The 12,269-nt window shown below is 37.2% G+C and overlaps 1 long non-coding RNA gene across 1 annotated transcript; it reads left to right on the top strand.

Moving 5' to 3' along the window:
- Nucleotides 1–8,183: 8,183 nt before the first annotated feature.
- On the top strand, nt 8,184–12,007 carry LOC132538738 (uncharacterized). Its single transcript, XR_009550092.1, has 2 exons — nt 8,184–8,338; nt 11,614–12,007. It is a non-coding gene; the product is annotated as an uncharacterized LOC132538738 (long non-coding RNA).
- Nucleotides 12,008–12,269: the final 262 nt, after the last annotated feature.

Raw genomic sequence — 12,269 nt, 5'->3', positions numbered from 1 at the left:
ATGTGACACTTTGAAAAGTCACTACCAGTACTTTGCAAATAGTTCAAGGTCACAGAAGTCTTTCCCCAAACACTATCAGTTAAAACTCTGGAGGACTTTACTTTCTTGGGGAGTCACTGTGTTTTAATTGATTTTTTTTTCTTTTTGAAAGTTGTAGGCTTAAATTCTAACAAAGGAAAAACTATCAATAATAATAATAAGCTAAGTATAAAATCAATGTGTTGGCTTTGAAATAAAAAAAACTAGTCTATATAAGTACTATGGTGAGTGATATATTAAAATTTTCATTCTTGGCTTTTTATTTTTATATTGGATTGGAGGACAGAAAAACCTCAAAACTCAATAGGAATGCTTGGTAAATAATTTAACATGCTGATTAAATGTAGCACAAGTTTCTTATTTAAAATAACTGTCATCAAGGTTATTCTATCCATATCTCAGATAATTAATTAAACCCACTACTTCTATTGTTTACTTACTATAGATTTTATCATTCAATCGGAAGCATATTATCTAACAATATTCCAGTGAAAGTCATGTGTTTTTTTTTTTTTAGTATAAATAGTTGAGTATTCGTCTAGTTAGTGATTTCTGTGATAAACCAATGAGCTTTCATTTCTCTCTTGCTCTTATCACTGCTGAAATATCTTTTTAGTTGCTGAGTACTTTTTGGTTAGCTAAGGAAACCAAACAGCAGTAATAGAGCAAAGAAAGAAGACTCTATGCGTCATATTTTGTTTCTGAATTCCCTGACCCCTACCTAAATGGTTCCCTAGAACTCTCACTCTGAATTGGTTTCACACTCCAACTATATCCCTGCTATTTCTTTTCCTTTGTGACCTCATTTCAATACATGGGGGACATACACTGAATTGATCAACAACAATTTCAGAACAAAATGCCACCAGGAAGAACACATCCATTTGGAAAATAATGGACTCTTGTCTATGTCATTTTTTATAGTCATCTTTTAATAATATTCTCATTATTGTAGAGCTTTAGGGCAAGTAGCAACACATTTAATTTGTAAAGTTTATGAGTTGTATTCATATTACTGCTGTTTCAAAGGCAGAACCATTATTTTGTACACAGTGATATTTTGTTTTGTCCTAAATTCAGATAGCTATTAGATCTGTAGATGGCTAGATAGATATATATGTAGATAGATAATAGATAGATGATAGATGACAGTATATAGATATATCAGCTCAACATGGAGTACTCAAAGAAACAAGTTTATTATATGAGTGAATCCATAAAGAAACAATGACAAATATCTTTCTACTTAGCAAATAATTATGAGGTACAGAATACAGTAACACATTTTCTCTGCATAAACAGGGATAATGATATTTCTCTAGCCTATAAATTCAAAATTAATTTAATTATAATGACCATTTATCATTGGCTTATCTCCTAATACCCTATGCATTATCCTATATCTTGAAAGTTGGGTAAATCGCAGAGGTCAACAAGTTCCAAGTGCAATGAACTAGTCTCACCCTGGGAAAACCACCTGCTTGATCATGGTGTTTCCACTGCCAGTACACTCTAATTCCATCTCAGGTGGTTCACTTTCTAACAAAGTCCCAAAACCTAGATATACACCAATTTCTGTGAGAGAGAGCATATGTTCACACATATCCATAAACTACTGCAAAATATATACCTGAAAGCAGAAGTACACTAGAGTTTGCAGTGAGTACCCCCCCTAACACTTCCTCTCCACTATTCCAAGCTTTGGGTCCATGATTGCTCAACAATTTGTTTGGCTTCATATGTTAACTCTCTTTTCAGTCACCAGGTTCCAGATGTCATCAGGATGCCGGCCAGGCTTCCCTAGACTGAAAACCCCACCAATGTGTCCTGGAGCTCCGCTTCCCCAGAGACCCACCCTACTAGGGAAAGAGAGAGGCAGACTGGGAGTATGGACCGACCAGTCAACGCCCATGTTCAGCGGGGAAACAATTACAGAAGCCAGACCTTCTACCTTCTGCAACCCACAATGATCCTGGGTCCATGCTCCCAGAGGGATAAAAAATGGGAAAGCTATCAGGGGAGGGGGTGGGATATGGACATTGGGTGGTGGGAATTGTGTGGAATTGTACCCCTCCTACCCTATGGTTTTGTTAATTAATACTTTCTTAAATAAAAAATTAAATTAAATTAAATTTTTAAAAAGTTGGTATGTTGAAAATCTTGAAAAAAATGTACCACACATTTGAAAAGCATTATAACTCTGATTTACAAATAAACGCTCTGACCACAGCAAGTTGATTTTCCCAAGCTTATAAGAATCATAAGTAAATGAGTTGCTATTTGAATTTTAATCATAGAACCTGCTACCTTAGACCTAATGGAAAATGACAAACATATCATTCTACTAGAGAGAAAGATGGTATCATTTTCAGTTGAGATATGAATAGTTCTTATTCAGAGCAGTGAAACATTAGAGAAAACACTGACAGAGACAAACTTTGAATTTATCTTAAGTAGATATTTAAACATCCAAGTAAAGGCTGATAGAGGAAACACATTTTGGAAAGCAGTCACTACTTTGTCCAATAGGTTGACCTCACTTTGGATTAGAGTATCAGAAGTGACAGGCCACTTATGAAGCATGATGTGAATTTCACACTGCATTTTTCTTACCGGAAAATCATGGAAGTGGGTAAAGAATATGGTATTTTCTTAGCTTAAGTCTCTGAGTAAAGATTAAATAAAGCAAGACAATCACGCAACACTGTTAGAGCCATTTTAGTGGAAATGATAAAGGAAACATCATTAAGTTAGTTCAGTGAACTGACTGAGGCCTAACTTGTTTTTTGTTAGTGTGATATTTTGTTTTTCTTCCTATCATAGTCTATTTGTCCTTAAGGCTTTAAATAATCAAATCAAGTAACTTTTCCCAGGAATCATTAAGTGCCTCTAAATTTTAATGTCAAGTATCTTTATTGAAATTTGCACAGTACAATTAACTAACACTTTTTAAAAATCATTTCTGTAACCCTGGTGGTAGGAATGGCATGGAATTCTACCCTTGTTAAATTACAGTTTCTGTAAATCAATATTAAATCACTACTAAAATTACAAATAAATAAATAAAATGAGAACTATCAGATAATTGCCAATCTGAAATTCCCAGTCCTGGGTACTTCATCAGATATACTCAATTTCATCTTTATGTAAAGGGATGAGATAAGATTTTCACGTGATCAAACACTTAAATAACATCAGGAAATAACATATCCTTCCTTACCTAAAGGTAAAATACATTATTTATCTCTGTCTTCTGTCTACTAGTTTAGAAAACTCCTATTAGCAGAAATACACTATAACAAATACTGATGACTTTTTGTAGAGCTACAGAATTTTATCATAATAGAGATGCTCTTTTGTTGTGGTCAACATAACTGATATGAATGTTATAGTCAATCTCTCATCTTCTGTGCCACAGACATCATCAAGTGGGACAGGGTAGGTAGCATAATGGCTATGGTGCAGGGGATTGAACCTGGGACTTAACAAAATCTATAAAAAAATAAAGGGAGACAGGTGAGGGACGGTGGCGCAGTGGGTTAAGCGCATGTGGTGCAAAGTGCAGGGACGGGAGTAAGGATCCCGGTTCGAGCCCCTGGCTGCTCACCTGCAGGGGAGTCACTTCACGGGCGGTGAAGCAGGTCTGCAGGTGTCTTTCTCACCCCCTCTCTGTCTTCCCCTCCTCTCTCCATTTCTTTCTGTCCTATCCAACAATGACGACATCAACAATGGCAATAATAATAACCACAACGAGGCTACAACAAGAGCAACAAAAAAGGGGGGGATGATAAAGGAAGACAAACATGTGGCCAGATACACAGTCTCTTTTTATTACTTCTTAAATTATCTTTATTTATTTGTTGGATGAGACAGACTTAAATCTCAAGAGGGAAGCCAGTGATAGAGAGGGAGAAAGACAGAGACACCTGCAGCTCTACTTGACCACTCTTAAAGCTTTCTCCCTGCAGGTGAGGGCTCAAACCTGGGTCCTTGTGCCTTGTAACATGTGCGCTCAACCAGATGCTCCACCACCCGGCCCTTGGTCCATATTCTCTTTCAAAGAAATGCTAAGGAGCCACTGACATAACAACATGGCAGTTTCCTTTGTTCTCTTGTATCATGCAAAACAATATGATGCCAGAGGTTCTATGAATTACAAATAGAATGCAATGATAGTTGTGTTTACATATTCATAGTTCAGCACATGAGAAAGAAAAGTTTAGATCAGCAGTTCAAGTTCACACTGTTTGTCGGTGTGAACTTGAACAGAGGCAAATGCAGTTCCATTCTGCCGGTCTCTCAATGGCCCTGCAGGTCACATATTCAAGGGATATGGAACTCTGTGAGTCTAAATCCGACACATTCCGTGAGGTTCCCTGATGTGGTGTATCTGAGCGGTCATAAGTGTGGTATAGTCAGACTACCAAACACAGTTCTTTGCTCAGTAAAATTGGCCCTCTGTGAAAATATTGCCGCTTCCCCTTGTTTTCTAAAGTAAATATTCCAAAACATAAGGGAAGTTAGCATTTTAGATTTTCCAAAGTATCTGAGTTCCAGGTGTGAATTGAATGCAGTATAGGTGCGAGTTGGTTTTCAACTAAGGACACACGACTTATAATAAATGTTCTTTCAACTTAAACAACAAAAAAAGTGTATATACATTTTAGAAAATGCTTTCCCAAAAAAAAAAATTGTATCTTTGTAACATGTGCACTCAGCCAGGTGTGTCACCAGCCAGTCTTCTGTACTATAAGTTATGGCCTCTTACTTTGAAACCACCTGTATTAATTTAATATTTAATAAGATTTTGTATGTTTTCAAAAATAAACACAATCCATTAACTCAACAAGTATTTAACTGATCTATGGTTCAAAGTTCTGCCCCATGACTTTGTGGTGTCTTAAATATGATTTCCAAAAAGATAATCATCTGTCAATCTTCAGCAATACAATAAAAAATTATTTCTTGAGCTATTTGTCTTTGTAATATGGAGGCTATCAGGATGGGTAGGCACACTATGTTAATTTTTTAATGACCAAATGTATGATTGTCTATTATCTTCATCCTGAATATTTCCACTTTAATATATGACAGGACAGGATGAATGGATATACTATATTGAAATGTATGTTCTTTATTTGGGATCTACTCTCTTCCCTGATACAGCCTTCTAGCCCTATTTCCAACTCTGACACCAAAGCCCCAAACAATACCTTTTGCCCATCTGCATGATAGCTGTCACGCTCAGGTAAACAAAAAATTTAGTGAAGTCATGGCCCCTTGGAATATACCAAAAATAAACTTTCTATCTTCTTCCAAAATGGAGACCCCCAAATCTCATCTGCTCTATTCTTACCTTTAGGTTCCTGATTATTAAAACAAGTTGTTCTCCTTTATATCTTAATGTCTTTCAACCACCAAGTTGCAGATGATACCGTGATGCCAACCTGACTTCCCTGCTCAGACCAACATACTAATGGGTCCTGGAGCCCCACCTTTCCAGAGCCACCCCATAATGATCTTGGATCCATGCTCCCAGAAGGATAAAGACTAGGGAAGCTTCCAATGGATGGAATGAGATACAGAACTCTGGTGGTGGGAAATGTGTGGAATTGTACCCCTCTTAGCCTATGGTCTTGTTGATGATTATTAAATGGATATATATTCAATAAATCATATAAATCATTACTGACTAATATCAATATGAAGTTTCTTTACGGCCACAATAACCACTTAGACCTTTCTGAAGGATGCTAATTACAGTTAAACTCCATTGTGCATGTATTACACTGAAATGAAAAAGGATGGTATTTATTCAGAACCAGTAAAGTAATATTCATAACTTACCTTTTGTGAAGCATACATACCAATTTTCTGAGATACGTAGACTATTTCTTTGGAGAGTGGGAAGACACAAACTACAGAGTGGTGTCTTTTACTCTCATATTCAAATATCTGGTAAAGTTTCCTCTTGAATTTAAAGTGGGAAATACAATATATGGTCTTCTTATGTTTATGAGAATAGAAGGCAACTTCTGTAGAAAAAAGTATTAAGGAAATGTGTAAAGCGACGTGGAAAACATTGAAAAACGAGAAGGCAATTTTCCTAAAATACGACTTTTATACAAATGTAATGATGCGATTTAGTTTGAATCTAATGGATTTTAATTTTGTTTTTCAGGAAATTGGGAAGAGACCATCCTTTAAAAATAAACTATAAATTTAATTTTAAATTTAATAATTTTTTAAGTTTAATAAGAAATATAATGAATTAGCACATGAATCTTTATGTATTGGGTTAATCATCTAATAAATAAAATAAGTTTTCATATAAAAGAACACCCCTAATCTTAGGAAAACCAATGTAGTGGTAACACACAAGATAGAAATATTATTATGATTCCTAAAAGTAATAAATATTATTAGACAACTAGAACTTTCTAGAAAGACTACAGGACTTGATTTCAAATAGCAATACTATTTATGTTTGAATTCAGGACTTAACAGAGGTTAGGACAGAGAAGAAAGGCGTATCTGAAATCTACCTTAGAATATATATCACTACTATTCCAACCTTTGGGTCCATGATTACTCAACAATTTGTTTGGCTTTGTATGTTAACTCTCTTTTCAGCCACCAGGTTCCAGATGCCATCAGGATGCTGGCTAGGCTTCCCTGGACTGAAGACCCCACCAATGCGTCCTGGAGCTCCGTTTCCCCAGAGACCCACCCTACTAGGGAAAGAGAGAGGCAGACTGGGAGTATGGACCGACCAGTCAACGCCCATGTTCAGCGGGGAAGCAATGACAGAAGCCAGACCTCCCACCTCCTGCAACCCACAATGACCCTGGGTCCATCCTCCCAGAGGGATAGAGAATGGGAAAGCTACTGGGGAGTGGAGAAGATAGGGGGACTGGGTGGTGGGAATTGTGTGGAGTTGTACCCCCCCCATCCTATGATTTTGTTAATGTCTCCTTTCTTAAATAAATAAATAAATTTTAAAAAAATAATAAAGAATAAAATAAAGAATATGTATCACTAGTGTGAGAACAAAAGTAAACAAGTCAGTTGAAACTAAAGATCTCAGAGGAGAATGCTAAGATTCTAACTGGAAAATGCAGAAATAGCAGGCACACATTGGGACACCATTCAGAGTACATGGTTCAATTAATCTGATCACAGGACAATACTGGTTACCGGAGGAGCTGGGATTAAAATCAAGAGTCTATTCAAGGGCTGAACTTTCAAAGACAACGTTCAACACTACTGTTGCTTTTCCTGGGGGTTGGGAATATTTGAGAAGCTGATTATATGCCTGAGGAAACGAAACAGTTCCGTTACCCTAGAGGTCAGCTCTGTTTTAGTGGTGGGTACTAAATGCACCCAGGGCAGCCTGACTAGCGGTCACAGAAAATTATGAAAACAAGGTCTGCAAAAGCTAAATGGAATCAGGACTGAACTAGGAGCAGGAGGGAATGGAAGTGCTACGTTGCTCAGCCTCGTGCGAGTGGGGACTTGGGACTTACCACCTAACTAAAAAAATAAGAAGAAAAAGAAAATGCATCTGTCCAAATCAGAGTCCATAAATATTGACTAGTATCTGGTATCAAAAGCTAGTACAACTTATGAATTTCATGGCTTATGTATATATTTTTATTTTTTATATTTATTTATTCCCTTTTTCTGTCCTTGTTGTTTTATTGTTGTTGTTGTTATTGATGTCTTCATTGTTGGATAGGACAGAGAGAAATGGAGAAAGGAGAGGAAGACAGAGAGAAGGAGAGAAAGATAGACACCTGCAGACCTGCTTCACTGCCTGTGAAGTCATGGTTTATATTTAAGCCTTGTCAAAATGTGAGTCTGAAATTATTTCTGCTTTGTCAACATGTGATCTACATCAGTGCTGGAGTGCTCTAAAAAATCAAGATTCACTATGTGCATGCATGATTAAAAGAAATAAGAAAACATGGAAACTAGCAATCATAACAGTGGAAAAAAAAAGAACTGGATCAATATGCAAAGGATTTGAGCATATGAACGATGCACCCAATCAGATGAGTACAATGAGAACTTAGAATGCAATATAGGCTCCGTGATTCTCTGTGCTTGGTTGCTAGAATGAGTGAACTTAGAGAATCTGCAGGAGAAACTGATTTGGCTTTGAAACATAATGAGTTCAATCACAGAGAAGATGAATCAAAAGTTGGTGCAGCTCTGTAACAATTATGACACGAAAAAGGACAGAACTTTGTGGAATGTATAAAATCATCACAAAAAAAGGAACACATATTAAGAAAAGGTATGTCCATGGAGGATATGTGTAGAACAACATCAGTGAAGATTACAGAAGTACAAGAACAAACAGTAACAAATGAGTGTTATTTAAAAAAAAAAAAAAGATTTTAGGGCAAGTTGGTGGAATGGTATAAAAAGGAAAGTTCACTCTTAATCGATCAGATTCATCAGTCAATGTATTAAATCAGAATTAAAAAAGTATTTTTGTGTGATAGTGAGTTTCTTAAGCATTTCAGAAGGTTACAATATGCTCACGGATTAAGGAACCCTAGACAGCACGTGTATTTTTCTTACTATAAATCTGGGTGTGGTAAGTAGCAACTAGGAAGCATAAGCCAAACTGCAGAGTGTAAATCAGATAAGCACAAGTGGAGTTGGTTATTAGCAGGTAGAACATGTCATCAGACAGAAATTTAGCAGAGCAGATGCCTGAGACCGACAGAAGGGTTCTCAGATAAATCCTCATCTTAGGAAAGAACAAAAGAGTATTTGTTCGATCACAAGAGAAGAATGGAGACAAGTGAATAGACATTCTGAGATGAGAATAAAGCAGTCTTTTTGTTTTTTTTAATCATAGACAAGAAATAAGTTCTCAGTCAAGAAGCAAAAGTTTGGGAAATTGAAGTTAAATTATTTTTCTTTGGAGAAGCCACTTTGGGAAATCTGTAGTGAATTAAAAAATGATGAGGGAACTATAGAATCACAGTAAATGATTATATTTCCATTCTCAAGCACTTTTGCCACTCTGTTTATCCGCCTTTATGTGACATTTTTTGTCTTCAAATAGTTTTATAAATTACTTAAGAAATTTATGCACATATAGCTTTTAAAAAATCTAATAGAACAGAGACATTGATGGAAGCTCAGAAGTCCCAGTTTACCTCTCTTCGCTCACAGCTTCAATCCTCCAAAGCAAATATTTTAACTAATTTTTATATGTTGGAAGGACTTCCCGTTGAGTACTTTATATATATATATATATATATATATATATATATATATATATATATATATATATGTATGTATATATATATATATACATGTATATATATATGAATTGATATCACTGTTTTTCCTCTGACCAGGCCTTTATCTTTAGTTATAGCAAAATTCACCATCTGAGAATTGATGGATATTTCAGAAATTATACTTAGGGACCGGAAGGAAAGGCACCACTCTTGCCCTGATTTGCCCCCAGATTTCCAGTACCACGTGAGAGTGCCACGGGCCCAGAGAAAGCTCTGGTCTTGTAGCCTGTCTCCCCTTGTTTCCACTGGTCACTGTCTCTAAAAGCAAACTTGTGGTGATAAAATTACATCACCACAAATGAGGCTCTGGCAACACAGAAACCAACACAATGTTTTAGTTCTTCTTTCTATCAATATAACAGAAAATAGGCACTCCAAATTCTCATGCTAAAATACAAAGCATTCTACTCTGTCTCATTTACCTCTCCACCATCCTTGTGTTCTTTTCAATCTTTATAAAAAATTCCCTCTCTCTCTCTTCCCTTTCCTTCCCTTCCCTTCCCTTCCCTTCCCTTCCCTTCCCTTCCCTTCCCTTCCCTTCCCTTCCCTTCCCTTCCCTTCCCTTCCCTTCCCTTCCCTTCCCTTCCTCTCTCTCTCTCTCTCTCTCTCTCTCTCTCTTTCCTTCCCTTTCTCTTTCTCTCTCTCTTCCCTTTCCTTCCCTTTCTCCCTCCTCTCTCTCTCTCTCTCTCTTTCTCTCTCTGCCTCCAGGGTTATTACAGGGTTATTGCTGGGGCCCGTGTCTGCACTCTGAATCCACTGCTCCTGGAGGCTATTTTTTTTTCCCTTTTGTGGACCTTGTTGTTTATCTTTGTTGTCATTGTTATTGCTGCTGTTGTTGTTGTTGGACAGAACAGAGAGAAATTGAGAGAGAAGGGAAAGACAGATATGGGTAGAGAAAGACAGACACCCATAGACATGCTTCACCACTTGTGAAGAGATGCTCTTGCTGATGGGGAGCCAGGGGCTCAAACTAGGATCCTTAATGCCAGTTCTTGTGCTTCGTGCCCTGTACACTTAACCTGCTGTGCTACCATCAGGCCTTCAGTTTATCTTGCTTTAAAGTTCAATTCTGGAGATTATATTGCTTAGCTATTTATTGAATATTACTTACGTTTAGCTAAATAACCAACTCTTTTCTTTTGATGAAATGTTTCATATAAAATTCGGATTTATGGAAGCATGTTTTCCTTTTTTCATCTTAGGTTATAGACAGATGCCAGCTGCCAGTTAGACTTGTCAGGTAGCACTAAGGACCTTCACTAATCTTCAGTCATCATCTATGTCCATCCTCATTTTACTAGAAGATACCTTATATTGATTTGAAAGAACGTGTTAGTATGAATAAGAAGACTCTGTTTGCTTACTACCGATATTATCAGTGGGGTTTGGTGTCTGCAATACTCCATCTTTCTCAGCAGCTATTTTCTTTGATTGGAGGTGAGAGGCAGAGAACAGTAGAGAGGGAGAGGGAGAGAGAAGAAAAGATATCCATAACACCACTCCATTGCTTGTGAAGTTCTCCAGCCCTATAGATAGGAACCATATAACTATAGTTCCTATAGATAGGAACTTCTCTTCTGGAACATGGTCACATGTGTACTTTACTGGTTAACCACCAAACAGTTCCTAATAGGATCTCGCCGAATGTCTTAAAACAGCTATATTCTCCTAACTGCTCTTGACTAATGATTAGAATAATAGATATTCATCAACAGCATTGTGTATCCATCCCACTTGTGGGCCTCTCCATGACCGTTCCCTCAATGTGGAACAGCAATGGTAGGGACTTCCCCAGTCTCCAAAGAGTCAACATATTCTGTCACTTGAGGAAGACAGGTCCTGAAATGAGCACAGCCTAGAATGTTCCCAGCTGTGATCACAGAGTGCCAGCTTAGACCGACAGGGATGCAGAAGTTACCCAGGCTACTGTTCTGAATATGACCTCAGATCTGATTAATGGGGTTTACAGTTAATACTATTTATAACTCTTCCCATAGTTGGGAGCTTCTCTCTTCCCTGACGCAGCTTTCTAGTCCTATTTCCAACGCTGACACCAAATCTCTAGACAGTACCTTTAGCTCACCTGCGTATTCGTTGTTGGGCTCAGGGAAACACTAGTAAAGCCATGGGTCCATTGGAATATACCTAAAATAGACTTCTTACATTTTTCCAAAATAGAGATCCCAAATCTTATCTGCTGTAATCTTACCTTTAGGCTCCTGACTAACAATTTTTCTGCTTTATATTTTAGTGCTTTTCAGCCACCAAGTTTCATATGGTCTCATGACACCAGCCTGACCTCCCTGGGCAGACCATCACACCAATATGTCCTGGAAAGCCACCTCTTCAGAGCCCTACTTCACAAGGGAAAGACAGAAACAGGCCAGGAGTATGGATCAACCCACTAAACATCTATGTTCAATAGAGAAGCAAATACAGAAGCCAGACCTTCACTTTCTGCACCCAGTAAGGATCCAGGTCCATACTCCCAGAGGAATAAAGAATAGGAAATCTTCCAATGCAGGCGTTTGGATGCAGAACTCTGGTCGTGGGAATTGTAGCCCTATTATGCAACGGACATGGAGATCATAAATAAAACAAATTAATAAATACTTTGATAGAAAATATCTATCATAAGGAAGGGACTGGCCCTTCATACTTGTGATTTTTGGTCTATCTAATCAAGTTCTATTCGTAGAAGACACAGGAAAATTCTAAAAGATAGCTGCAATCTGAGAAAACCCAAATGAAGCTCCAATGAAGAGTCTGATGTACTTTTTATTTCTATCTGCAACATTACAGTTTATGACTCTGTTTTTTTCATCTTTTCTGAATGCAGGACTGTTTTATTTGGATAATTAATTAATGCCATGACTATCTGTTTTGTATCAATTTTAGTTATCAACT

This window comes from Erinaceus europaeus, chromosome 5 (genome assembly GCF_950295315.1).
Source record: "Erinaceus europaeus chromosome 5, mEriEur2.1, whole genome shotgun sequence".
Classification (NCBI taxonomy): Eukaryota; Metazoa; Chordata; class Mammalia; order Eulipotyphla; family Erinaceidae; genus Erinaceus; species Erinaceus europaeus.
This window is presented reverse-complemented; position numbering and strand designations above follow the sequence as displayed.